Source organism: Halichoerus grypus, chromosome 8 (genome assembly GCF_964656455.1).
Source record: "Halichoerus grypus chromosome 8, mHalGry1.hap1.1, whole genome shotgun sequence".
Taxonomy (NCBI): Eukaryota; Metazoa; Chordata; class Mammalia; order Carnivora; family Phocidae; genus Halichoerus; species Halichoerus grypus.
In genome coordinates, this window is record NC_135719.1 from 84,207,328 (window position 1) to 84,232,839 (window position 25,512).

General features: G+C 35.2%; 1 long non-coding RNA gene and 1 pseudogene across 1 annotated transcript in view; one reads left to right on the forward strand and one right to left on the reverse strand.

Annotated features, from left to right (window-relative positions):
- The window catches only part of LOC118536184 (uncharacterized), a 351,851-nt gene that overhangs the window by 60,094 nt on the left and 266,245 nt on the right, over positions 1 to 25,512 (forward strand). Inside the window, exon 2 of the long non-coding RNA XR_013440645.1 lies at positions 9,158 to 9,215. This is a non-coding gene — a long non-coding RNA (uncharacterized LOC118536184). The remainder of the gene's footprint in view (positions 1 to 9,157; positions 9,216 to 25,512) is intronic.
- Positions 12,029 to 12,163, reverse strand: LOC118536191 (U2 spliceosomal RNA; annotated as a pseudogene).

A 25,512-nucleotide genomic window follows, 5' to 3' on the forward strand; every position in this document is an offset into this window, starting at 1 on the left:
TCAGAAAGAAACTTGCATATTTATGACATGAAGTGGAAGCTGAGGAAGTTTTACCTTCTTCCTACTGTAGTGAGTAATACTGTAAACTGAGCTTTCACTACTAAAATTGAGCAATTTCAAGAGCAATGTCACCCTATGGCTGACATATTCAACTTTTTTAGCTTTCTTCTTTGCTGTAAGTTTAATAAAACTTTTTCATATGACTTCCATCAAAAAAAAATAGTGACCTCATCAAATTTTGGCATAGCAAGAATGTGAAGTGTTATTTTTTTTCATTGTTATTATAGTAAATGAATGACAAAAATAGTAGATGTTGTCATGACTGCTATTTCTTTGCTTTGAGATTAGGAAATTCTCTTATAATTAGGTTATTTTAGCTAAATTATTTATGTAAAAAGGTTCAAACAAGTGACTTCTGGAAATATAATCTTGATTCTTTATTAATGAAAAATGCTTTGGAAAGATATGGGATATTTATGTGAATCCTCAAGAATAACTTTAGTTTTTATCCTAATAAAATAAGCAGACAAATATTAAAGAGTATATCAACTTTATTTTTTAGCCCTCAGAAATCTATGCATATCTATTATATGAGAATTTTATATTGATGAAAAGATACCTCAAAAGCTGTAATATAAATCAATATTCTTATAGAAACCATGTTACCATATGAAATCACTTTCTTGATTGAAGAGTTGATGCTTAACTTCTAGAAGAAATGATCACATATATAACAAGTTGAAAATAATATGACCTATGCTTTAAACAGATGACCTTCTAAACAGCACACACATCATTTAAGTAGGGTGGTACAACTGCTGATCTTACACTTAGTTAATGAATTAAATAATTAATGGCAGTGGATATGCAGGTAAAGGAGAGAAGATGGGGACAGCAGGAAATAGCCAGAGTTCCCCCAGTAGTGAAGGCCAGTAGATAGACAGTTTCCATAAGAGAGCCAGGACTTGGCAAGGCTCCATGGTCAGGCATGTGATTATGATAATTTTAAAATACTATTGATTGAAGCTTTAATATTTTAAATATTTTGACCCTTATCTGTACCCATTATATTGTAACTATATATGCATTTTGGAAAAATAATACATGGAATTTTTATTTGTATGCCTGCCTGCCCTTCATCTTCACTTAAATGCTTTAGATTTTTTCCATTTCTATTTTTTTAACTTGAAATATATATCTTAAAATTATTCCATATTGCTCTAAGTAATTAAGTTTATTGCTCCTATGTGGTGCTTAATATATTATGGTACATATTTTCCACCTTTTACTCTTGTTTTCCTGAGTATAACTGAATCTGAGAAGTGAGAATTTCTTTACCTCAGTGAATTCCTGGTCTGTTCTATAAACCTAAATAATTATTGAAGTTTATCTGAATCTGAGTTCTTTTCATGAAATATTGAAACAATAGGGACTATTTAAATGGATTTTTAAAAATATTTTATTTATTTATTTGACAGAGGGAGAAAGAACACAATCAGGGAAGAGCAGCAGACCCCCACACTGAGCAGGGAGCCAGATGCAGGGCTGGATCCCAGGACCCTGGGATCGTGACCTGATCTCAAGGCAGATGCTTAACTGACTGAGCCACCCAGGCGCCCCCGTTTAAATGGATTAAAAAAAAAAAATATTTTGCAACACCTGATATTACAGACTTGGTTTTAAATTTACTGAAATGTATTTAAAGTCAAATATTTGTGTAAGATTTACAATTTTGTTAGGCTATAGATAGAAGCATTTCTAGGGGTGCCGGGGTGGCTCTGTCGGTTGGGCGACTGACTCTTGATTTCAGCTCAGGTCATGATCTCAGGGTTCTGGGATCCAGCCCTGCCTCTGGTTCCACAGTCAGTGGGAGTCTGCTTGAGATTCTCTCCCTCTGCCCCCCACTCACGCTCACTCTCCTACTCTCTCTCTCAAATAGATAAATAAATCTTAAAGAGAAGCATATCTAAAGCCATGTTTCTCAGGATTGATGATGAATGTGATAGATTGACTCAACAAAAGATTTTAATGTAATCTATGTTTGGGAACCATTACATAGAATGTTATTTTTCAAAATCAGTGAAATATAAGCAAAAATTAGAGTGCTAGTATAGAGCCTAAGAGCACTGATCTTGATTAGTTAGATTCCAGAAACCCAAGTAGAGCCTGGGTTCATATCCTGGCTCTACCATTCACTAACTGTCCCACCTGTGGTTAGGCTCTCTGTGCCCATTTTCTTTACCAGTAAAAATTCAAGACGTGTGTTAATTTTGTTAAAATTGTCTGATACATGCTAAGCAATATATAAATTTTTGCTGAATAAAAAAATCATGACCAGTGCTGGTCCTGATGAACTGAATTATGACCAATTATATATAATTTGAAAAACAGAGCATTTCTTTCTTGGTAAATTATAATGTACACAAACTGCTTTAGCATGTGGAGATGTTGGGCAGAGAAAAGAACCCTATTTATCATTTCTTAGACAGTACTACTTGTTTACTTGTCCATAGAAATCTTTTCATTTAAACCAGGTATAGTAGATTGAATTCTAAAATGGACCCTCAAGATTTTCTGCCCTGATCCATGGGATCGTGAAGGATGAGATAGTATACCCCTGCTTATGTTATCTTACACTGAAAAAGAGTTTTCAGATGTAATTAAAGTTACTAATCAGCTGACTTTGAGTTAATCAAAAGGGAGAATATGGGGATGGGCCTAACCTAATCACATGAACCATTTAAGAGCAGAGTTTTCTCTCAGTGGTGTCAGAAGCAAAGTCAGAGATATTAAAGGCACAATAAGGATGTGATGTATTGTTACATTGCTGGCTTTGAAAATGGAGACAGCATGTGCAAGGACCCAAGTATAGCCTCTAGTTGCTGAAAGTAATGCCTGGCTAACAGCCAGCAAAGAAATGGGACCCTCAGTCATACAATAACAAAGGACTGAATTCTGCCAGTAAACTGAATTAGCTTAGAAGTGGATTCTTCCCTAGAGCCTCCAGATAAAATCCCAGCCTGGCTGATACCTTGATTATGGCCTTGTGAGACCCTGAGCAGAGAATGCTGCCATGCCTGTTTGGACTTCTGACATACAGAACTGTGAGATAATAAATAGATGCTATTTTCAGCTGCTAAATTTATGGTAAATTTGTTACACAGTAATATAAAACTAATATACCAGAACATACAACTATAAATCAAAACAAACTAACAATAAGAAAGTAACTATAATTTAAGCACAGAAGGAAAGGTATAAGGGAGGATTTTATGTTGATTTTTAAGTATAGTTATATCTTATTCGTACAAGGAATAAAAAAACACATCAGTTTGTGGATGGGTAATGTTCCATATGATCACTATCTTGTCAAGACAACATCTTACAAAAAGCAAAAGGGGAAGGCAAAAACAGATAATTGCTAACTCTTTTTCTTGGGCTTATGCTGTTTTTCGTGTCTGGAAAGATTTTTCCTCTATTTTATCAACTCAAAAAGAAACCCCATATCCTTAGCTCTCATACCCTAATCTACTCATCTGTCTGCCCAACCCTAAGCAATCACTGTCACTATAGATTTACTTATTATTGACTTTCATATGGATGGAATTGTGTAATACATGGACTTTTGTGACTAGATTTTTTCATATAGCATAATGTTTTCAAGATTCATTTATGTTGCATGTATTAGAGGTAATATTCCATTGTATGGGTATGCCACATTTGTTTATCTCTTTGTTGATTGACATTTGGGTTATTTCCATCTTTTGGCTTTTATAAATAATATTTCTATAAATACTGTGTACAGTTTTTGTATGGACGTCTGTTTTCATTTTTCTTGGGTATATATGTAGCAGTAGAATTTCTGGGTCATATGGTAACTCTGTGTTTAATCCATTGAGGAACTAACTGATATTCTCCAAAGCAGTTGCACCATTATGTATGTCTACGAGCAGTGTATAAGGCTTATACTTTCTCCACATCCTCACCAACACTTATTATCTGACCTTAAATTTCACCCATCCTTGTAGGCCTGGCTCATATGCTATCACTTCTGCAGAGTCATTCCTGATTCATTAATAAAATATAATAATTTGTTCTGTGAACTTCCAAAGGATTATATTTGTTTGTTTCTTAGGGCTCACTTCACACTCCTCATTATATCATTGTTAGTGTAGGTCTTACCTGCCTACCAACTTCAGCATCTTTATTTTAGAATTTGTGTCTAATTTCCTAGTTTCATCCTTCAAAGCACAGCTGTTCTAGGTGGCCTGAAAATAAGAGGAGTTCAGAAAGTATTTACTAAGGGTTTTAGATTAAAAATGAACCAGATGACCTAGTTCAATTTAATGTAAGACAATTTCTGCCAGTGTGAGCCTAGAGAGCTTGTCTGGCTTAATCATACATGCACCAAGTTATTCAATTTCACATTTTGTGCTACCACTTATTAATTATGTACTCTTTTTTTTAATTTTTATTTTTTAAAGATTTTATTTATTTATTTGAGAGAGAGAGAATGAGAGACAGAGAGCATGAGAGGGAGGAGGGTCAGAGGGAGAAGCAAACTCCCTGCCGAGCAGGGAGCCCGATGCGGGACTCGATCCCGGGACTCCAGGATCATGACCTGAGCCGAAGGCAGTCGCTCAACCAACTGAGCCACCCAGGCGCCCCATTAATTATGTACTCTTAAGGAGAGTTCTAAACTTTCTGAGATGTTTCTCTATTCACAGATGTAATTTTAATATTGTATAAGGTTATTGTGAAGCATAAATATGATAATTTATGTGGAGCATCTAGTATTGTTCTGGCACATACTTGATGCTCATTACATAATAGCAAAACTATTTTATAAATAATGCTGTATATAAAATGTAGTAATCCCTTCCTTGGCACATTTCCCGTGATAGAATTATGATATATAGATTTAATTCTAGTTACATTTTACCAAATTTCAATACTTTTTGGATTGAATAAATGTGGATTGCAGGTCACTTAAAATTGTAGAATCAAAAACATTGGGTCTGGTTGTCCCATCTACAGCCTGCTGTAAGATGTATTGCACACATCTGTTGTCTTTTGCTTGTATTCTGTTGCTCACCTTGAAGTACACTCCATTCATGTTAATATATTTCATAAAACACATTTTCCTTTGTGATGTGCATGTTATTGTCTGGTCCTTAAATTCCACTAGAAATACTGTATGATACTCAGTGATATAAAATTTCAAAAATTCTGAATCTCTATCAAATGAGTGTGGAATGGAGAGGTACAATCACCTAGAGTAGGAACAAATGGATAATGACAATACCCCAAGAGAGTAAGATGTGTAGAGTCTTTAGAAGGCAAAAATTAAAGTGTGTATGCACTCTCAGGATGCTATTAGACAAAGAAAATGAGGTAATGAGATTGCTGTTAGGCTTGCTGTTGAAAATTTTAGTTGTCACACTGAAAGATCAGTGATAAGTGCATTCTTTTACTATTTATTTGAGTGGATATAAAGGTTTTTATAGATTTCTTCTAATTTCTATATAATATCTAAATAGTTCATCTGTGAGTCCAAATCATATTTTTTAAAAAAGCTTTACTGTTGTGTGGGAGGGATATTATGTGGAGAGGCTGCATTGTATTGGATAAAATATACTGAGAGCCAAAAAAACTGTTTTTATCCAGATTCCGCTGCTTGCCAGTTATTAAAATCTCTTTGAGACCCAGTCTCTTTGTCTACAAAACAGATAATATTTCTCATGTTTAGCTCAATTTTTAGCTCCATTTGTTTAGAGCACTAGCTAAGAAATGCTCAGATGGTTCCACTTCACAATCTTCAAAGTGCTCTACAACACAAAGATATATTATCATTAAGTACTTGGAACTGATCTTTGGTACCTTTGGGTGTCCTATCCCCATCAAAATCTACTAGCAAGTCTTTAAGCATTACGTATTCCCTACCAGGGATCCCCTTCCCCGGGATTTACTACCTAAGTCGTCCTTCTTTGGAAGATCCTGAGTAAAATTGTATTAACTTTCCACCTTGATGCAGATATTCCGTAGTCCTCTGCCTTATGGTTTCAGTCCATTTACTGCCCTATTAAACATGCCGTTCTCTGTTCTAATCATTGTATCCATTAAAGTTTTGTTCAGAAAAATGAAACCAAGCAAAAAGAGACTTACTACAGGGAATCAGGTGTTTATAGGGAACTGGGGATGTACTGGGAATTAGGTGTTTACATAGGACACTAGATACTTACGGAAGTATTTTAAGGAGGTTGCCATTGGACTTTTTGTTACAAGATATATATAATAGACAAAAAGACAACAGATGTGTGCAATACATCTTACACTATAGCTATGATAAAGCTATGATAAAGACAGGACAGAACCCTGCTATTGCCACTGCTACTACCTCCTAGCTACTACCACTGCCACCTTATACCCAGATGGTTCGTGGCAAGGGAGCAAGAACGTTCGGTCTGTCAGAGCTTGCTTCCTAACCACCACTACCTCCCAAATATGTGAATGCGACTCATTCACTTCTAGAAACCTAGTTTCTGAGGGAGTCGAAGTTGTGTGATTTTTGCCTTCTAATCTCTCCAAGAGGAGAGTAAAATGAAGTATAGGAAACCAAGTCTAAGTAACCACCACAGTTTCTATGTAGCTAATTTCATTTCTCTAGTTGTTCCTTAGCGGCCTTGGAACTTTTAACCCTCGAACCCCATGTCCCTATATACTCATGAGATACTGCAGTTCTGCCTTGGTCCTTTAAGAATTATGTGAGGGGAGACAAAGGAGCTACACCTTATGGAGCACTGTGGTTAATTAAGCTATCATTCCTTTAATTCAAAAGTTAAAAGTAACAGGAAGGAATTCTTGGGTATACCTATTCTGAAGAAGCATGTTACCCTTACTGAGAAACTGAAAAACTCATTACAATATATGCTTCATCAATCAAGAGAAAAATGAAGATACACTTATAAGTGGGGAAGTAGGGTCCTTGGGTTTTCTTTTAATTTCCCAGGTGAACAAAGAGATATATTTATTCAAGTACAGTGTTTGTCAGCAGGCAGTATGCATGGTATCAATTTCATTCCCCTGTCACTGTGAGACTGATAGAATCCCTATCTCTAGTTGGAGGGCATTTTGATATACATATTCTTACACACTTTTGGACATTTACAAAGTGTCTTAACACTCTAGGATAAAATTCAGACCTTCTTTCAAAGATACAGAAAGAGTCCAAAAACTACTATGGCGCTCATGGAAAGGTACCTCAGATCTCCTGTTGTGTGGAGCATAATTAAAGACATGTCCAGCTGCCATCTCTCTGGATCTACCACCATGTCTACAATAAGGCCATGCTTCCCTAACATTTCTGAGTCAGTGATTAAGCACAGCCAGAATACTAATGTTGGCTTATTCGGATGGCAGATTGGATTCTTCTTGTGGGCAAATCTGGGTTGGTAATCCCCCACCTTTTTGGCTGAGATTTTCTTAGATTTGCATGGCAACCAATCCTCCTTCTTGCTCCTCTTCTTTCACAGATGTCAGGACTACATTGCAATCTGAAGGTTTTCTTTGCCTACTGCTTCCTCCCCTTTATTCTTTGAAGGTGTTTCTCCAGGTCTCTTGAAAGACTGATTCCCATCTCAGTATTTGCTTCTCAGATGACCTGAACAAATACAGTGACTTTAAAGATTACAAATTAGAAATTGTTTTGAAGATGGTAGACATAGAATTTCCATCTTCATAGAGAATAGGGGTGGGAGTAATTGATTAAATCTAAATAAGGGAAGTTACTTCAAGGAGCATTTTCAAATACAAAATCTCATAGGTCCTGAGATGGGATAATATTGGAAGACAAGTTAGAAATATACTTTTTAGAGAGCTTTGGGAAGAGAGTCAATAAATTTATTGACTTATTATATTTATAATATATAAATAATGCCTGAATCTATGAATATTCTCCCTGAGAATTGGATCCCTGTCGGTTTCAGCCATAAAATTGTGCTATTGAACTGTTGATACTATCCATCTCTAATACTAGTTTTGGGCAGTTTAGCCACATTGTAGGTTCAGTACAGTCAAGGTTGCTAATCATCATTTATGGCATGTGTCTGTAATTATATGGATTTTGGAGTTCAGATATGGAACAGAAGCTGATTACAATAGATAAACTATCTGAGCTTACTGTTGTTAGTGATTTAAATAAGAAAAAGTTACCTTTATTGTAGAAGGTGCTTCTTTCTTGTTGTGGTAGCCCTAGTTTAGCAAACCTTCTTCTCCTTTTCCTTACTGACTCCCTAGTATTGCCCATCATTAATCAACATGTTTCTTTAATATGGAACCCTGGCAATTTTGCCCCCTCCCTAGGATCTGCCCCTGTATTGTAGCTTGCTTAAGAAAGCACTTCTCATTTTTTCAAAGGTCTACATTTTAGGGTGTAGGCAGAGTTCTGTAAAGAGATGAACATGATGTCCATAACATGTAAGAAGAACAAAGAAAAAAATTTTCAACTATCCACATTTGATATTTCATATTAGACTGTTATCTTTCTGTGACACTCATAATTTGTGAGCCTGTTCAGAATGTGTGATTATTTTTCAAAATGTTTGGTAACTCATTCTTTGCACAAAAATATCAGAAGCTTAGGTGGGAAATATTTTAAATAATTATATATTTGGAGTGCAATCACTAAAATAACTCAGATTTTAATATGTAAAATTTTCTATTAGATGGCAATATATATTTTATTATACTTAATATAATTTCAGCGATACATTATATATATAAAATATATATATATTTCTGTACTCTCTTAGTTCATCTTGAATCTCATCCTTGGTGTGTAATTGAGGCAGTTTTCCTTTAGTCTGAATTTTATGAACTTCTAGTAGCCTCAGCTTCAATAACTATTTTCTTAGGAAGGCTGTATTTGTATAAATATATTAAGTTTGATTTTTCACTGAAAGCAAGTATGACTACATTTATTATTCCCAGTTTGAAAATAAAACCTTAAATCATAATCTCTAGATAAAGGACTTTCCTTTCATGATCCTAAGTAAAAAGAAAATCTGTTTCACTGTTTACTTAACATTTGATGGTGATGCAATAAATAAAACATTAGCCAAAGAGTGACTGTGTCTTTCTCTGCTTTTCCTTTCTACAGGTTGTATTTCATGTGGATGTGGGTATGATGTGCCACAGCAACATGACATCTTGATTAGGTGAGTCTGTCAAGACTGCTTTAAAGAACATTCTCACTGCAGAGTTCCCAGGTCATGACATTGTATTACTGGTATTCCTAGCCTAAATGCTGATGAAAATGGGATCTTTTTTGCTTTCTTGGTGATCTTTGGTAGAGAAAATTGAATTCCAGTTTCCATGGAAATACTATTTGTGGGTTGGTTTATTTTTTTTATGGGACTTATATTAAAAGCGAAATCAGGGAAATACCTAAAAAGTCTATGGAGGTAAGGGCAAAGCAATATCAAAACAGAGGTTATATATCTTATTCTTCTTATAGAACAGCCATAGTAAGAGATTTAGAGAGCTCCAGTAGTGGACATGTCTTATGTTGAAACAGTTAGTACATTATATATGCAAGAAATAATATCTTGATTAATATTCTTACCCAGTCTCTACATATGTAATTTTTCTGCTAATATATTTTGACACCAAATACGTAATTGTGAACATTCACTTCCAAAATTTTCTTGATTTGGATACAGTCACTCTTGCTGATTGATGTTTTATTTATTGCATGGCCACCAAATGTTAAGTAAACAGGGAAGCAATCTTATACTATAGCTGGTTAAGGTGCTGCAAGAGCAGGCAGGTGAACATCTGAACAAATGGCTTTTCCTGTCTCATTCATGACCCAGTGGGTAAGATCTTGATTCTCTTTGGCAAATAGAGGAAAATATCCCAGAGTTTTCGGATTCCTGTTAGTGTATGCTGCCATTTAGATGTTGATAATAACTAATAAAGGGAGTTGTGCAGCTAGTCTGGTGTGGTAAAATGAATGTTGGCTTGTCAGGTAGCATCCCTTCATATGAATCATGTTTTTTGTCTGACCATGTGTGTGATCATGTGCAAAACATAGCCACTTTTTGCAGTCATAGTCTCTTTATCTGTAAAATGAAGTGCTCCTATAAGGTGATCCTCAGCCTTAATAATAGGTTTGTGATTCTGTGGATTTTTAATGAATGATTTTTTTTTTTCTTCCTGATGAATGGATTAGTGCCCTGGTTGCCAGAATGATCACACTGTATGCAACTGGACAAATCGATTATGAACATGATAAGCATTTAAAGTAATGTGATTTTCTCATGTCTGGAGTATTTCTAAATAAAACCAGAGGCTAATGAACTGCTTTGTTTGATTCAAGATGCTATAGTTGTTTTTCTCCTTTTGCTAAGTCTCTTTCCAGGAGGCATGGGTGTCGATTGAATGAAATATTAAGAACTCTTCCAATTTTATTATTTTCTGAAATATTACCTGATAAACACCATGTATTGGTATTGAAAGAGATGGGAACTTTTCCTGATTTCTATTCCTCTTTTCTTCTTTTTTCTCCTAGAAAAACAATATTTCTTTCCTAGATTACCACATCTTTTTGTAGTGCAGAATAATTAAAATATTCAAAAGCAAATCGCCATCACCTTTTAAGAATGTTCAACCATATTTTAGTTGAACTTGCAGGTTTATGAAAATTTCCTTTTCAATTCATTCCTCATACAGCACTGAAATATTAATACTGACCACGGTGTGAATATGTTAGTTTTAGTAGGAGTAATTAGTCTTGCAAATAACTGAAAAAACTGCTGTCATATCTATGAGAATTTGAGAATCTTGTAACCTTTCTTCCTGTTGTAAGTGCATATTCAGGTTGCTGGAAATACTTTTTTTTTGCTTTTATTAGCATTATTATTTTTAGCAAAAAGACACATGTCTCAGGATATTTATACATTTACCTGGGAAATATAGAAGGAATCAGTGATATATGTGGTGCCAAGCACATTATATATCTTTAATGCTTACATATTTCAAATTATATATATATTTTCCCCAGGGTGATTAGATAGATCCTTTCTGGAGTTACTGTAACAAAGGCTTTATTTACCTAAAGGGACAAAGGGAACCATTTAGGAGAATGAGGCAATCAAGCAATTTATATAACATTCTGAAAACATTCAGTATTTCCCACCATTTGATTTTCACTTCTGGAAGCTGCTTTTCTCACACTAGCAGATTAGAGTAGTTAGATTCTCATACCCCCTCCCCTGTCATTCTTCTTTTCATCATGAAATTATATGTTCTTTTATAAAAACATTTTCTGAAAAATTAATACTTACATTGAATTTTGCAAACTTAACAATATAGGATTTGAGGTGTTTTACTCCAAAGAATTAACATAAAATAATTTTTTAAAGTACACTTTTGTGAAAGTATTATTTCCTCCAAATTGTGTCTTGCAAATTCTGTCCATATTATCACTCCCATATATTCAGGATGAGAAATAAAACAAATGGAATGAAACAAAACCAAACAGAACAAAAGAAAGAAAATACTAGGGGAGAATAATCTATCATAAAACAAGAACAAAAGCTCTCAAGTCTACTGGTGGGGGGAAAAAGCAGGTGGGAAAAATAGATGAGTAAATATAATTTATGACTGATCCAAAAATCTCAGTATAGTCTAGAGTATCAATCTGTAGAAATACAAAACGGTTGCCCAAACTGTTAATAAGTACTAATACTAACCAGATTAAAAGATGCAGTTCTCACTTCTGCTAGTCCCTCTTCCCTACAAAAATAAATAGCAATAAAATTGAAGGCAACAGAAACAAGAAGTAAAGATCTTGGGAAATGCACTAAATGGATTATCATTTTCTAACAATTGTTTATTAGACTGTATTTATTATGTGGTTATGCAGGAATAGCTTTTCCTTGCCTTCGTGTATGTTAAGTACTGTGTTATATTATCTTAGGCAGAACATCTAGCATCTAATAGGAATTCTAAACACCAAAGATAAGATGACAGTTTTATTATCTGTGGGTCTTAATAGCCCTGGGAAATAGCAAATAGCACCATTTATTTCTCCCAGAGAGAAGAGAAATACAGATAGAAGAAGTTACTACACTTGATCTTAGCCAAAAGGCCGAGAAGCGATACAGATAGAAGAAGTTTAAGTGAATGAGTTACTGAGTGTGGTCACAGAATCTTTTCTAAGTAAGTAGCCTATTAGGGAGTTGGCAGTTGTCTAAAAAGAAAATGAGTTCTGTTGAGGAAACCTGGATTTGTTTCTCAGCACTGACTTTGTGGACATACATCCTTGAGGAAGTTACCAAACTTCTTTGTGTTTTCTTAACAGTAAAATGAGAAGATAGGATTAAATGATCTCAAAACTCCTTTTCAGTTTAGGTTGTTTATGACATAATGTACGTAAGACTTACTTAGGACTTAGTATGTATCAGACCCTGTAGTATACTATTACTTTAAGAGTTTTACATGGATTGTATAATTGTCAAACAACCCTGTGAAGTAGGTACTATTATTGGCTTTTTTGAGGAAACTAAACTTAGGGATTCAAGTATCAAACAATGCACATGTTTAGGAACAGCAGAATTGAATTTTTAAATGAGGTCATCTGACTCCAGAGTCCACCAGCTTAAGGACCATGCTGTATCTCCCTAACATTATCCACAAGCCAGTCAAGACTTAGGAAGTCACAAGTGTGTGTGAAACTTGTATTCTTCCCAACTTTATTCTCCCAGAGTAGATAGTTATTTGCCCATCAGCCTGGCTTATGCTGCAGTGAAACGTTACTTCCCCTTTGGTTAACATTTTCTGTTCATGCTCACTCTTTAGTTATAATCTCGAGAGTAGCATTCCAATGGAATATTTCTACTGAGTATTTTCTAGAGACTGCCCATGCAGTCATTGAACGTGAATCAGAGGGAAGGTTTACGGAAATTATAAATGAACAGTCAAGGGAGAGTCTTTTGTAGCAAAATTATAGGAGTGTCTCCTTAGGTCAAAGTCAAAGTAAGGATGAATTAACTCCCGAAGCAATTTCGAAAAGGTGAAATTCAATGATATTGCAGTTGTTGGACCAGGTGTTAAAATGTTATTGGGTGTTAATTTAATTTTCATCCTGTCAACACTCATCTGAACTGTAACAGCTGCTAAACACGGTTCCACAAGAGCAAACCATCCACAGAGAGGAAGCAGATGCCTAATCAATAGGGCCAATAGAAATGTATGGCTCAGCTAAGCAACTTGCACAAGGGGGAATGAATCCCATAGGGCTTTGTCTTACCTGAATGGAAAAGAACTTTAAAGATAGTGAGACTATTTAAGCAGTAAGAACAGAAGACTGAAAGTCCTAGGTTGCCTTCCTATTATATTGACTTTCTTCCTTCCTTCCTTCCTCTCTTTCTTTCTTTCTTTCTTTCTTTTTCTTTCTTTCTTTCTTTCTTTCTTTCTTTCTTTCTTTCTTTCTTTCTTTCTTTCTTTCTTTCTTTCTTTCTTTCTTTCTTTCTTTCTTTCTTTCTTTCTCTCTCCCTCTCTCCCTTTTTTCCTTCCTTCCTTCCTTCCTTCCTTCCTTCCTCTTTTAATCCTGCATGATCTTGGATTGACAATCCCTTGGTTTCTCAGTCCCCCCGAGGTTTCAGAGGTATTGAGGATGTTGTTTCAAATCTATTGCTATCTTTACTGCTATTATTATCTCAGAGGCCTTGCACAGTTCAGAGTAAAAACTGACTGCTTCTTTATAAAAGTTATAACAGGATAGAGATACTAATGATGATGTAATAATAGTTAATAGCTGTTCTTCATTGTATCCTAGGTGGATAGGAATAGATGACTTGTAACTGAGAAAGGCATTTTGAATTTAAATAATTTTTTGACTGCTATACTTGCTAACATGATAGGATATGTAATTTCTCCTACTGGAGATTTTCAAATAAAATGGTAGATTACTATGTTTATGCCAAGTGAAATCTTACCCTGAAATTGTGGTTTGACTATATTAACCTCTTCTAGTTAATTAATTTGCCATGCATTTAATAATTTTTTTGTAAGTTAGTATGCCTCATCAAAAATATCACCTTTGTTTAATGCATCTCAGACTAGGCTATAAATCCTATTGTTGGGAATTGTTTTCTTTTTTTTTTAATAAGTGAAAACGATTGGATTTAAAGGAATAGAATGCAAATTTTATGTAGTTATTAAAATGATTCATCTTTCAAGCAGTTTGAATGTTAAGATAGACTTTTTTGGCCTATATGCATACACTTGGCAATTGTTCTCCTTTTAGGGATCAGCAGGGAAAAGATTCACTATGGCTACTCATCTAATACGATCTCCTGAAGGAGAAATCTTTCATTTTCCTGAGCTTATTAAATGTCAAATAAAGCAAAACAACACAAAACAAAGAAACACCTGTCTTCTACGTAGAATTTCACAGTGCTTATATTGTTCCTCTTCTTCTGCTTTCTATTTCTGTAGAAAGTAAAAGCTTTAAGAAGTATGCAGTGTGGGTTATTTTATCCTATATTGGAATGGTAGTACTGTGACCTTACTGCAAAAAAAGGTTAGTTTTGAGGAGATAAAATAATTGTGGCATTTGGGCTGATGAATTGGCCTTTTTAATATTTTGGAGATAAGGTGAGTTATGATTGGGGAGAATTCAAAAGACCATCAGAGGCACGTTGAGAATTTTGTTTTATGAAATTCTTATCCCAAACATAAATGCAAATAAGGTAGATAAAGAGAACTGAGCCAGGCTTTTAATAGAACAATAGTTTTGAAATGGCTCTTTGGAGATCTTAGTAGAAAAACAAAAGGTAAAAGCAAGAATTATATTTCTTAGCATTTAACTGAAACTGGGGACAAGAGCCAATATTGGTTATGTTTAGTGTGACAACATACTACATTGTTCCAATTTTGTGTTAGGTATTTGAAAAGCCTGAAGTTTGGTGCAGGAATATGATATTAGAAATTCTTTCTTTCCTTCCTCTCCCCTCTCCCCTCTCATCTTCCTTCCTCCCTGCTCCTCACCCTTTTTCCTACTGGTAAGAAATGAATGTAGATGGAACACTTTGATGAATGGATTTTGTACAATTTCAGTGAACAAATATGTACTTAACAGGTTAAATTGGGTTTCTCAGTGTGTTCACACATTATCAGAGTTATTTATAATATAACCTGTATTCTTATGTCTGTGGATGAATTTCATTACACAATTTATATAAAATAGATAATAGATTAATGAATGTTATTATTTCCTTACTTTCACTAATTAGGTTATTATTAAATGAGATCAACTAAATTCTGAAGCTTTTAATGGAAAATTGATGTAGCTTTTGTGAGCCCTAGAAATCTTATTTCTTTGTTCTATCACTGTAATATATAGAGAGATTCATCATCAAAATTTGATATGTAAATCAAATTAAAGGGTATGATCAGCCTTATAAATTTTATGAAAAAAATTAAAGAAAGTTCATAGAGAAATTAATGTTTTATCTTTTCACTTACAACTAGAAGGCTTTCTAAAGAGAAAACTGCTTACAGCTCTTCAGTCTTTTTTCAGTGATTTCAGTACAAAAATGAACAATTTCAGGTGCCACTTTATTTTGACTGTGCTGTCTAGTAACTAGTGTGATTGTTTGATAGAGCAGAGTAAGTAAAAAATGAGAGACAAAGGAGGAGATAGAGAGAATGCTAGTAACAGATTCTGTGAAAACCCCTGTAAGATTTAGACATGTTTTAATCTTAATTGGTTAGTTCACATTTCACTCAAGAATTTAGTGGGGAAGATATTGATGTACATAACTTTATTTTCCTGCATATCCTTTATATAGGGTTTTAGGCTTATTATAAATTTTGAAGTTATAATAATATGACATCCTACTACTGTTATCATACAAATAAATACTCATTGCCTTTTTTCTATGGAATTTCGAAGAGTTTAGATACATCACCTAGTAAATGCACTGTCATATACTCATCCTTTAAGTCTCTGCTTAAGTTTTAGAGTGGTTTATCTTTTGTCTAGAATAGGGTAGGTCTCCACCTTTCTAACACCTTTAATGAATTATTTAGTGTTTGTTGTCTTCCTCGGTGTACCTCTATGCTTATCACCCTACCTGGTACATGATGTGTTGAATTAAATTTAACAGAATTTCTCAGATACTCCTTTATATTTATTTGAAAGAGCTTATCCGCATTTGCTAGTTGGAGGAAACCAACAAAAAGAGATTAAGATTTGCTCATGATCTCATGATCTCTGGAATTGCTAGAATCCTCATTTACTGAGTTTTATTCTAATGCTCTTCTTAAGGTAATACTATAATCCTTAAACCTAAATGTAGCCTATGGCTAATGAAAGCTGAATGCTAAGACATATATCTAAGCATAGTCTAGAATTCAAAAATGTTGGATCTTACACTAATCCTGCTACTAATAAGTTTGGAAAAGTTTCTTATATAAGTATGAATATAAATAATCTTTGCAGAAGTTGTTTTCTTGTTTCATAACTCTAATAACATTATACTGAAGTTATTTTAAAGTATATTTTCAAGATATTTGGTGCAACATGGTCGTTTGAGAATTCCATGCTTTGCTTTTTCTCCAGAGCACTTAGCATTACTTTACATTTATATATTTTGTGTGTGTTTTTTTTCATTCCAGGTGGAAGCTCTGTGGAGGGAGGGACTTTGTTTAGGTTGTTCACTTCTGAATCCCCCTTTAGAAAAGTGCCTGGAGCAGCACTGATGCCCAGTTAATATTAGATAAGTCAGTGAATGAATGAATCATTCTTGTGGGTGGTCAGCAATGACTCTACACCTGAGCTTCAGTCTTGGTGAACTCTGACCTACTGCGAGCTTTCAGCTCTACTTTCTGGCAGTTGTTCTAGCAGTACCTTTGCTTTGGTTTTAGTTTGGGCTTTGGTTGCCTCTTCATTTTTATCTTTTGTCCAGATGAATTAACTGGGATTCTATTGTGGCTAGACATCAACGTAGGATCTCCTTCCACTGTCATTCTAAGATTTTAAGGTTGTGGCATTTCTTGTTACTTATAAGGAATGGTTTTTGTAGGGTAGACAAGTCAAGGATGATAACTTGCTAAGGTGCTGTGCTCAGATTCAGACATCTATGCTCAGGTGGGCTTGCTTGTGTAGGCCATCTACTGGTGAGGTTTACCTCAGCAGTGGATAAGTGAAATGATACAGATATACAATATGTCAAATAAAATAATGGTATAATGCCAACTAATCTCAGAGAAAGATGATTATTTTGTGGAACAGAAGGAACCAATATAAATGAAATAGCGTATTCTAAGCAGTAATTGTTACTCATTACTGTAATCTAATTTTGACTTTAAATTCCAAGCCTAAGTATCTTACCCTGGACCTTGTGATAGTATCAGATGGTCCTTGGCTTTCCTAAAAATTAAGACTCTTTCCATTTACAAGTGTTGAAGATTTACTTTACTAGGTAGGCCAAATGACTGAAGAATCAATTTGTATGTTTTAAAATATAGGCACTATCACAAGAATAATGTAACTATGGCATGTTTCCAAGAAATGATTTGGGAATAGATTTTATTGGACAAAATATATTCATAGTATGTGACTGCTCTGTAAATTTTGGCCTACAGTAGTAGAATATGTGTCCGTTTGTAGATGCAAGGAAGAGGAAAAATATAATTTGCTGCTATGCTGTGGTAATAATAAGTTCCTAGAGGGACATCAGGCTAAAAATAATTTATTGAAACTGCCCTCGATTTCTAAAGACATTTCTGAGTTGCATTTAGAACATAGCCATTGATTACAAAGTGTGATTTGAGAAGGCAAAAGAGGCCAATTTTCCTGCAAACAAATTAAGAGATGCATATTGACTGCAGGGAAGTATGTCATCACTGAGAAATCGAAAGCAATGGGACTTTAGGAAATCAATCAGCAGTCCAGTCAAATTAGATTTTTTTCTCATACTTTGTTGCTGGAACCCTATGTGGGATGTACATATTTTCAGCAGATATAAACTTTTTATAGTAAACCCAGGTCAATAAAATGAATAGAGGGACAGGTTACAGGTTCTAACTCATTCACATTGCATATTTTCAGAACCCTAAAAAAACCCCAAAAGTTCCCTGAAATCCTATGTAAATATACATTCTTATATAATAAATTTTGTCCCAGTGACCCATTTTTCTTAGCACTTTGGGTGCCCTATGAGAAGGTATGACTCTAATCTGAGACCAATAACCAGTTGCCACATTTATTTTAACATTTTGGGGAATGAGAAAAAAAAACTATTTTTTTCAATACTACAGCATTACATTCTAGTCAGTTCTACATGGAGCTGTATGCTATAAGATTTCAAGTTTACTTTTTTTTTCCCTGAAGTAATGATAGGAAAATATTTTTAAAGATAAAAATTCAAATAATGCTGTTAGATCTCAAGCACAAAATGATTCATTTGAGCATATGTATTTGCTCACTGTGGTACTAAATGCTCTTTGTTTCTTAAGATAATAAAACAGAGTTGATAGTTAACAAGTGCACAATATGCCCCAAATTTCTTATCTTCAACAGGATGATAGACACTTTTTCCAGAAACCTTTTTAAAAAGTATTTTTAGGGAGTTAAAAGCTATCCTCCAAATATATCAAGTTAGGATGTATAAGGTGGTTGATAAAATGAGACTGAGATATGTATAGTAAGCCAGTTTTAAAATACCTAAGTTAAATCCAACTTGTTTCATTAAGTACTATGTGCAAAGCCCTGTGCTACCTGCACTAGAGTATCAAAATGCCTTTGATGCAGTTTTCATTTTCAAAGAGATTATATTCAATAATGTGTTCAATTGGAGCACCTGGGTGGCTCAGTCGTTAAGCATCTACCTTCGGCTCAGGTCATGATCCCAGGGTCCTGGGATTGAGCCCCGCATTGGGCTCCCTGCTTGGCCGGGAAGCCTGCTTCTCCTTCTCCCACTCCCCCTGCTTGTGTTCCCTCTCTCGCTGTCTCTCTCTCTGTCAAATAAATAAATAAATAAAATCTTTTAAAAAAATGTTCAATTAATACAATATAGACTCAGATTTGAGTGCATTTCTTACTAGAAAATGTCCATTTTCCTTCTATAACTAATCTAGGACAATAAAAGTAAAAATACTTTTAAATGTTTTTAGTTTTTTTTATTTTAGAAGATATATTTAGGGATATTAAAAACAATAGCCCATATTGTATATTTTATAATTACAAAAATAATGCATGCCAAGAGTAGAAAATTCAGACAGCATGAATTAGTTCGAAAAAGAACATAAAAAGGATTCATGATTCTACCACTTAATAATGAGCACTGCAACAGAGGTAAGCCCTGTTGACTGCTACTGGCAAAATATATTTCCAGTATTTTCTCCAGTTTTGTTTCAAGATTGCAGAATAAACATACTGCAGTCATCCTTTGCTACCTCAAACCTTAGTTAGCAATGACAGGTATAAAAGTAAATAAATGTGTGTATATGTAATGTATAAATATGTATATATATAGTATATATCTAGTGTGTATGTTATATGTGTGTATATAACAGATATAATATATATAATTTATATTGTATATACATGTATATTGTGTATATACTATATATATATTAAATACTGTAAAGATTTATATATACTCTGGTTTCTCTTCAAATCATATAAATCGTGGGACACCTGGGTGGCTCAGTCAGTTAAGCATCCAACTCGATTTCAACACAGGTGATCATCTCAGGGTCATGAGATCCAGCCCCATGAATCAGGTTCCCCACTGGGCATGGAGCCTGCTTAAGACTCTCTCTTTCTCCCTCTCCCTTTGCCCCTCCTCCTCCTCCTCAGTACTTTTGTAGTTTTCTTCATTTTAATCCTAGATATTTTGGGGCGCCTGGGTGGCTCAGATGGTTGGGCGTCTGCCTTCGGCTCAGGTCACGATCCCAGGGTCCTGGGATGGAGTTCCGCATCGGGCTCCCTGCTAGGCGGGGAGCCTGCTTCTCCCTCTGCCGCTGCCTCTCTCTATCTCTCTCTCTGACTCTCATGAATAAATAAATAAAACAAACAAACAAAAAAATTTAATCCTAGATATTTTGGACAAAGTTTATGTATAAGTATTTTCATATTTTCACTCTTTCTATTTTCTAAGATTCAAAGAAAAGTTACTAAGTTTTGCATATTAATTTTTTAACTATCTTCCTCCATTCCCTAATTAAATAATTTTTATTTGACTGTATTAATTATAATTCTTCATGTACCCTCAGAATGTCTTCTGATTGCCAAGTTTTTTTTTTCCAACATGCATCCTGACTCAAGCTGTATACATTTGCAATATCTGATTTTTAACCACACACCCTTCATCCTATTGACCCAGAGTGAAAATTGATACTCTTGTCTGAAGGACTGTTCCCTTGAGTATATTTAAACCAGACCGATCTCTGTGTTTAATCTGGGTTCATCAGGAACCATTAGCCTTGATTGGTTTGTTTTTCTCCCCCTCTATCTCAGGACTTGATTCTATTGAGTTAACAAATATTCTCCCCAGAGAATAGCTACCACAAGCCTGTTTCAAGTAATTCCAGTCTCTCACTTATAGAAATTGAACTGATCTTTTTTTTTTCCTTTCTAGTTTTATTTGAAGAACTGCTGTAATGAATTCTGTATTTGTTCAAATCTTTGAAGATCTGTGAGGAAAAAACAGTTACTCAAATCTCTATCATGTTAGCATGCTATTTATCATACTTTCCAATCGTCATTGCTAAATTATGCAATCCAGTTGAAACGAATAAGCATTATTTATTGAAGACTCATATGCTGATATCCAGTAAATCTCATAAATCATGATTTGACTAATTTGAGATTTATGGTATTTAAGAAAAGAGCTAGGTATATGTTTATTTTTGCAAAATATCAGAGAAATAGATTAGTAAGCATTTTAGTAATGTAAATAAGACTGAGGAAGAATTATTAGGAACAGACTATATTTCTTTTAAAATATTGTAGCATAACACATTACTCAGAAAATAAGGTAATATATTGAATTATTGAATTTGCTAGGGAGCAAATTACATCTATGAGCCCCATCATAGCTCTTTTATAATAGTGCTTAATTAAGTTTTGCTGCTAATATGTGCAATCCGTCCCTGAGTACAGTAAAACTCTCATTCAGATTTTACTACTATAATTCTGAGGTAGAAAAAGCATTGTATTATCATTCAAAACATATAGATGTAGCTCTGCTTTTGAATAACTGTGACTTACGACCTCAAGTAATTTACCTCTTCTGAGTTAATTGCTTATTACTTAAATGAAAAAAAAGCACTGTGCATACCTCACAGAGTTACTTTGAGAGTTAAATGAGCTTGAGTCTGAAAGCCATCTTAAAAATCATAAATCAACAAAATCCTAATACTCATTACTATGTACTAGAATACTTTTATTATAAATTCACAAGATGATTTTGTCTTCAGTTTTTGAATTCTGTATGGTAAGGAGCACAGTGGCTTGTGTGAGCTTGTCTAAATTGCAATTTGTATGAAACAGCTTTGATAATTGCCTTGGCTACAAAATTCTTGAATAATTCTCAGTTTCACTTAAAATATTTGAATGAGTAAATAAATACCACTGATATCTTGGAAAAATAATAAGATTCCTCAGTTAAGCTCTCAAAACCTTTCCATTCTGTAAATTAAACTCATCACTTGTATTTAAGGGTAAATTCTGATAAGCCCACATTTACTCCTATACGTTACAGCACAGATTTTTCATGTGACAGGTTTTAAATTAGTGATGCTGGGGTGCCTGGGTAGTGCAATCAGTTGAGGATCCAACTCTTGGTTTCTGCTCAGGTCATGATCTCAGTGTTGTGAGATCAAGCCCTGAGTTGGGCTCCGAGTTTGGCATGGAGTCAGCTTGAGATTCTCTCTCCCTCTGCCCCTTCTGCTTGTGCTCGCTCGCTCTCTCAAATAAATAAATAATCAGTCAATCAATTAATTAATTAATTGCTGTTTTCCCATAAAATCAAAAAAGAAAACTACATAAAGCAAACTCAAAATACATCCTTACAAGAAATTTTATAGACAAGTAACAAAGTTTAAGACTTGCTTATTACACTGTCATTAAGTAATTATATTCAGAAAACTGTAACCTATTTTTTTAAGATTTTATTTATTAATTTGAGAGAGATCTTGAGAAAGAGAGAGAGAGAGTGAGGACAAGCTGGGGGAGAGGCAGAGGGAGAGAGAGAAGCAGGCTCACTGCTGAGCAGGGAGCCCAATGCAGGACTCCATCCCAGGACCCTGGGATCATGACCTGAGCCGAAGGCAGACGCTTAACCAACTGAGCCACCCAGGTGCCCAGAAAACTATAACGTATTGTTGAAAACTAAATATGAAAAATATTAAAGTATTAAATATTAAGTATTATGTATTTAATAATATAACTCGTATACTGAGGCACTTTTCTTTTTCCAGATAGCTACTACATGAGAAGCACCCCTTGTTTAGGGGAGGACGGTCTCAAGAGAATAGCAGAACAAAGGCAAAAGCCTAATGTTCTTGCCTTTTCTATTTTAAAGGATACTATCCAGGTATAAGACTACAAAATTAGGGAAAGGGTACATACCACACAGAAGCAGGGTTTTTTCCCCAGAACCCTTGCCAGAGTAGAGAAAGCTCTTTAGAGCTGAAAGGCAGTTAGCAATCAAGATACTGTATGACTTTCTTACCCCTTCCTGTTCCAATTGAGGTGATTCTAAACTGATAGGGAGGAAGTAGAATCCCCTGATAACTTTAGGGATTTCCAATTAGGTAGAAATTTGTGCTGCCACAGTTCTATGTGTCTTCTTGGCAGAAGAGAATAGAATGAAATGGCTAAATGGGTTCTCCATGCACCAAGACTTACAGTATAGGCAGATTATTTTTTTTAATTATTATGTTATCTTAATCACCATACAATACATCATTAGTTTTTGATGTACTGTTCCATGATTCATTGTTTGCATATAACACGCAGTGCTCCATGCAGTACGTGCCCTCTTTAATACCTATCACCAGGCTAACCCATCCCCCCACCCCCCTCTCCTCTGGAACCCTCAGTTTGTTTCTCAGAGTCCATAGTCTCTCATGGTTCGTCTCCTGCTCCGATTTTCCCCCCTTCATTTTTCCCTTCCTGCTATCTTCTTCTTCTTCTTCTTCTTTTATTTTTTAACATATAGTGTATTAATTGTCTCAGAGGTACAGGTCTGTGATTCAACAGTCTTACACAAGTCACAGCGCTCACCATACCACATACCCTCCCCAATGAATATCACCCAGACACCCCATCCCTACCACCCCCTACCACTCCAGCAACCCTCAGTTTGTTTCCTGAGATTAAGAATTCCTCATATCAGTGAGGTCATATGATACATGTCTTTCTCTGATTGACTTATTTCGCTCAGCATAATACCCTCTAGTTCCATCCACATTGTTGCAAATGGCAAGATTTCATTCCTTTCGATGGCTGCATAATATTCCATTGTATATATATACCACATCTTATCCATTCATCTGTCAATGGACATCTTGGCTCTTTCCATAGTTTGGCTATTGTGGACATTGTGCTATAAACATCGGGGTGCATGTACCCCTTCGGATCCCTACCTTTGTATCTTTGGGGTAAATACCCAGTAGTGCAATTGCTGGGTCATATGGTAGCTCTATTTTCAACTTTTTGAGGAACCTCCATACTGTTTTCCAGAGTGGCTGCACCAGCTTGCATTCCCACCAACAGTGTAGGAGGGTTCCCCTTTCTCCACATCCCCACCAATATCTGTCGTTTCCTATGTTGTTAATTTTAGCCATTGTGACTGGTGTGAGGTGGTATCTCATTGAGGTTTTGATTTGGATTTCCCTGATGCCCAGCAATGTTGAGGACTTTTTCATGTGTCTGTTGGCCATCAGGATGTCTTCTTTGGAAAAATGTCTGTTTGTGTCTTCTGCCCATTTCTTGATTGGGTCATTTGTTCTTTGGGTGTTGAGTTTAATAAGTTCTTTATAGAGTTTGGATACTAGCCCTTTATCTGATATGTCATTTGCAAACATCTTCTCCCATTCTGTCGGTTGTCCTTTGGTTTTGTTGACTGTTTCTTTTGCTGTGCAAAAGTTTCTTCTCTTGATGAAGTCCCAATAGTTCATTTTTGCCCTTGCTTCACTTGCCTTTGGCGATGTTTCTAGGAAGAAGTTGCTGCAGCTGAGGTTGAAGAGGTTGCTGCCTGTGTTCTCCTCTAGGATTTTGATGGACTCCTGTCTCACATTGAGGTCTTACAACCATTTTGTGTCTATTTTTGTGTGTGGTGTAAGGAAATGGTCCAGTTTCATTCTTCTGCATGTGGCTGTCCAATTTTCCCAACACCATTTGTTGAAGAGACTGTCTTTTTTCCATTGGACATTCTTTCCTGCTTTGTCAAAGATGAGTTGACCATAGAGTTGAGGGTCCATTTCTGGGCTCTCTATTCTGTTCCATTGATCTATGTGTCTGTTTTTGTGCCAGTACCATACTGTCTGGATGATGACAGCTTTGTTAATAGTACTTGAAGTCGGGAATTGTGATGCCAGCAGCTTTGCTTTTCTTTTTCAATATTCCTCTGGCTATTCGGGGTCTTTTCTGGTTCCATACAAATTTTAGGATTATTTGCTCCATTTCTTTGAAAAAAGTGGATGGTATTTTGATGGGGATTGCATTGAATGTGTAGATTGCTCTGGTAGCATTGACATCTTCACAATATTTGTTCTTCCAATCCATGAGCATGGAACGTTTTTCCATTTCTTTGTGTCTTCCTCAATTTCTTTCATGAGTATTTTATAGTTTTCTGAGTACAGATCCTTTGCCTCTTTGGTTAGATTTATTCCTAGGTATCTTATGGTTTTGGGTGCAATTGTAAGTGGGATCGACTCCTTAATGTCTCTTTCTTCTGTCTTGTTAGTGGTGTATAGGAATGCCACTGATTTCTGTGCATTGATTTTATATCCTGCCACTTTACTGAATTCCTGTATGAGTTCTAGCAGTTTTGGGGTGGAGTCTTTTGGGTTTTCCACATAAAGTATCATATCATCTGCAGAGAGTGAGAGTTTGACTTCTTCTTTGCCGATTCGGATGCCTTTTATTTCTTTTTGTTGTCTGGTTGCTGTGGCTAGGACTTCTAATACTGTGTTGAATAGCAGTGGTGATAGTGGACATCCCTGCCGTGTTCCTGACCTTAGGGGGACAGCTCTCAGTTTTTCCCCATTAAGAATGATATTCGCTGTGGGTTTTTCATAGATGGCTTTTATGATATTGAGGTATGTACCCTCTATCCCTATACTCTGAAGAGTTTTGATCAAAAAAGGATGCTGTCCTTTGTCAAATGCTTTTGCTGCATCTGTTGAGAGGATCATATGGTTCTTGTTCTTTCTTTTATTACTGTATTGTATCACATTGATTCATTTGTGGATGTTGAACCAATCTTG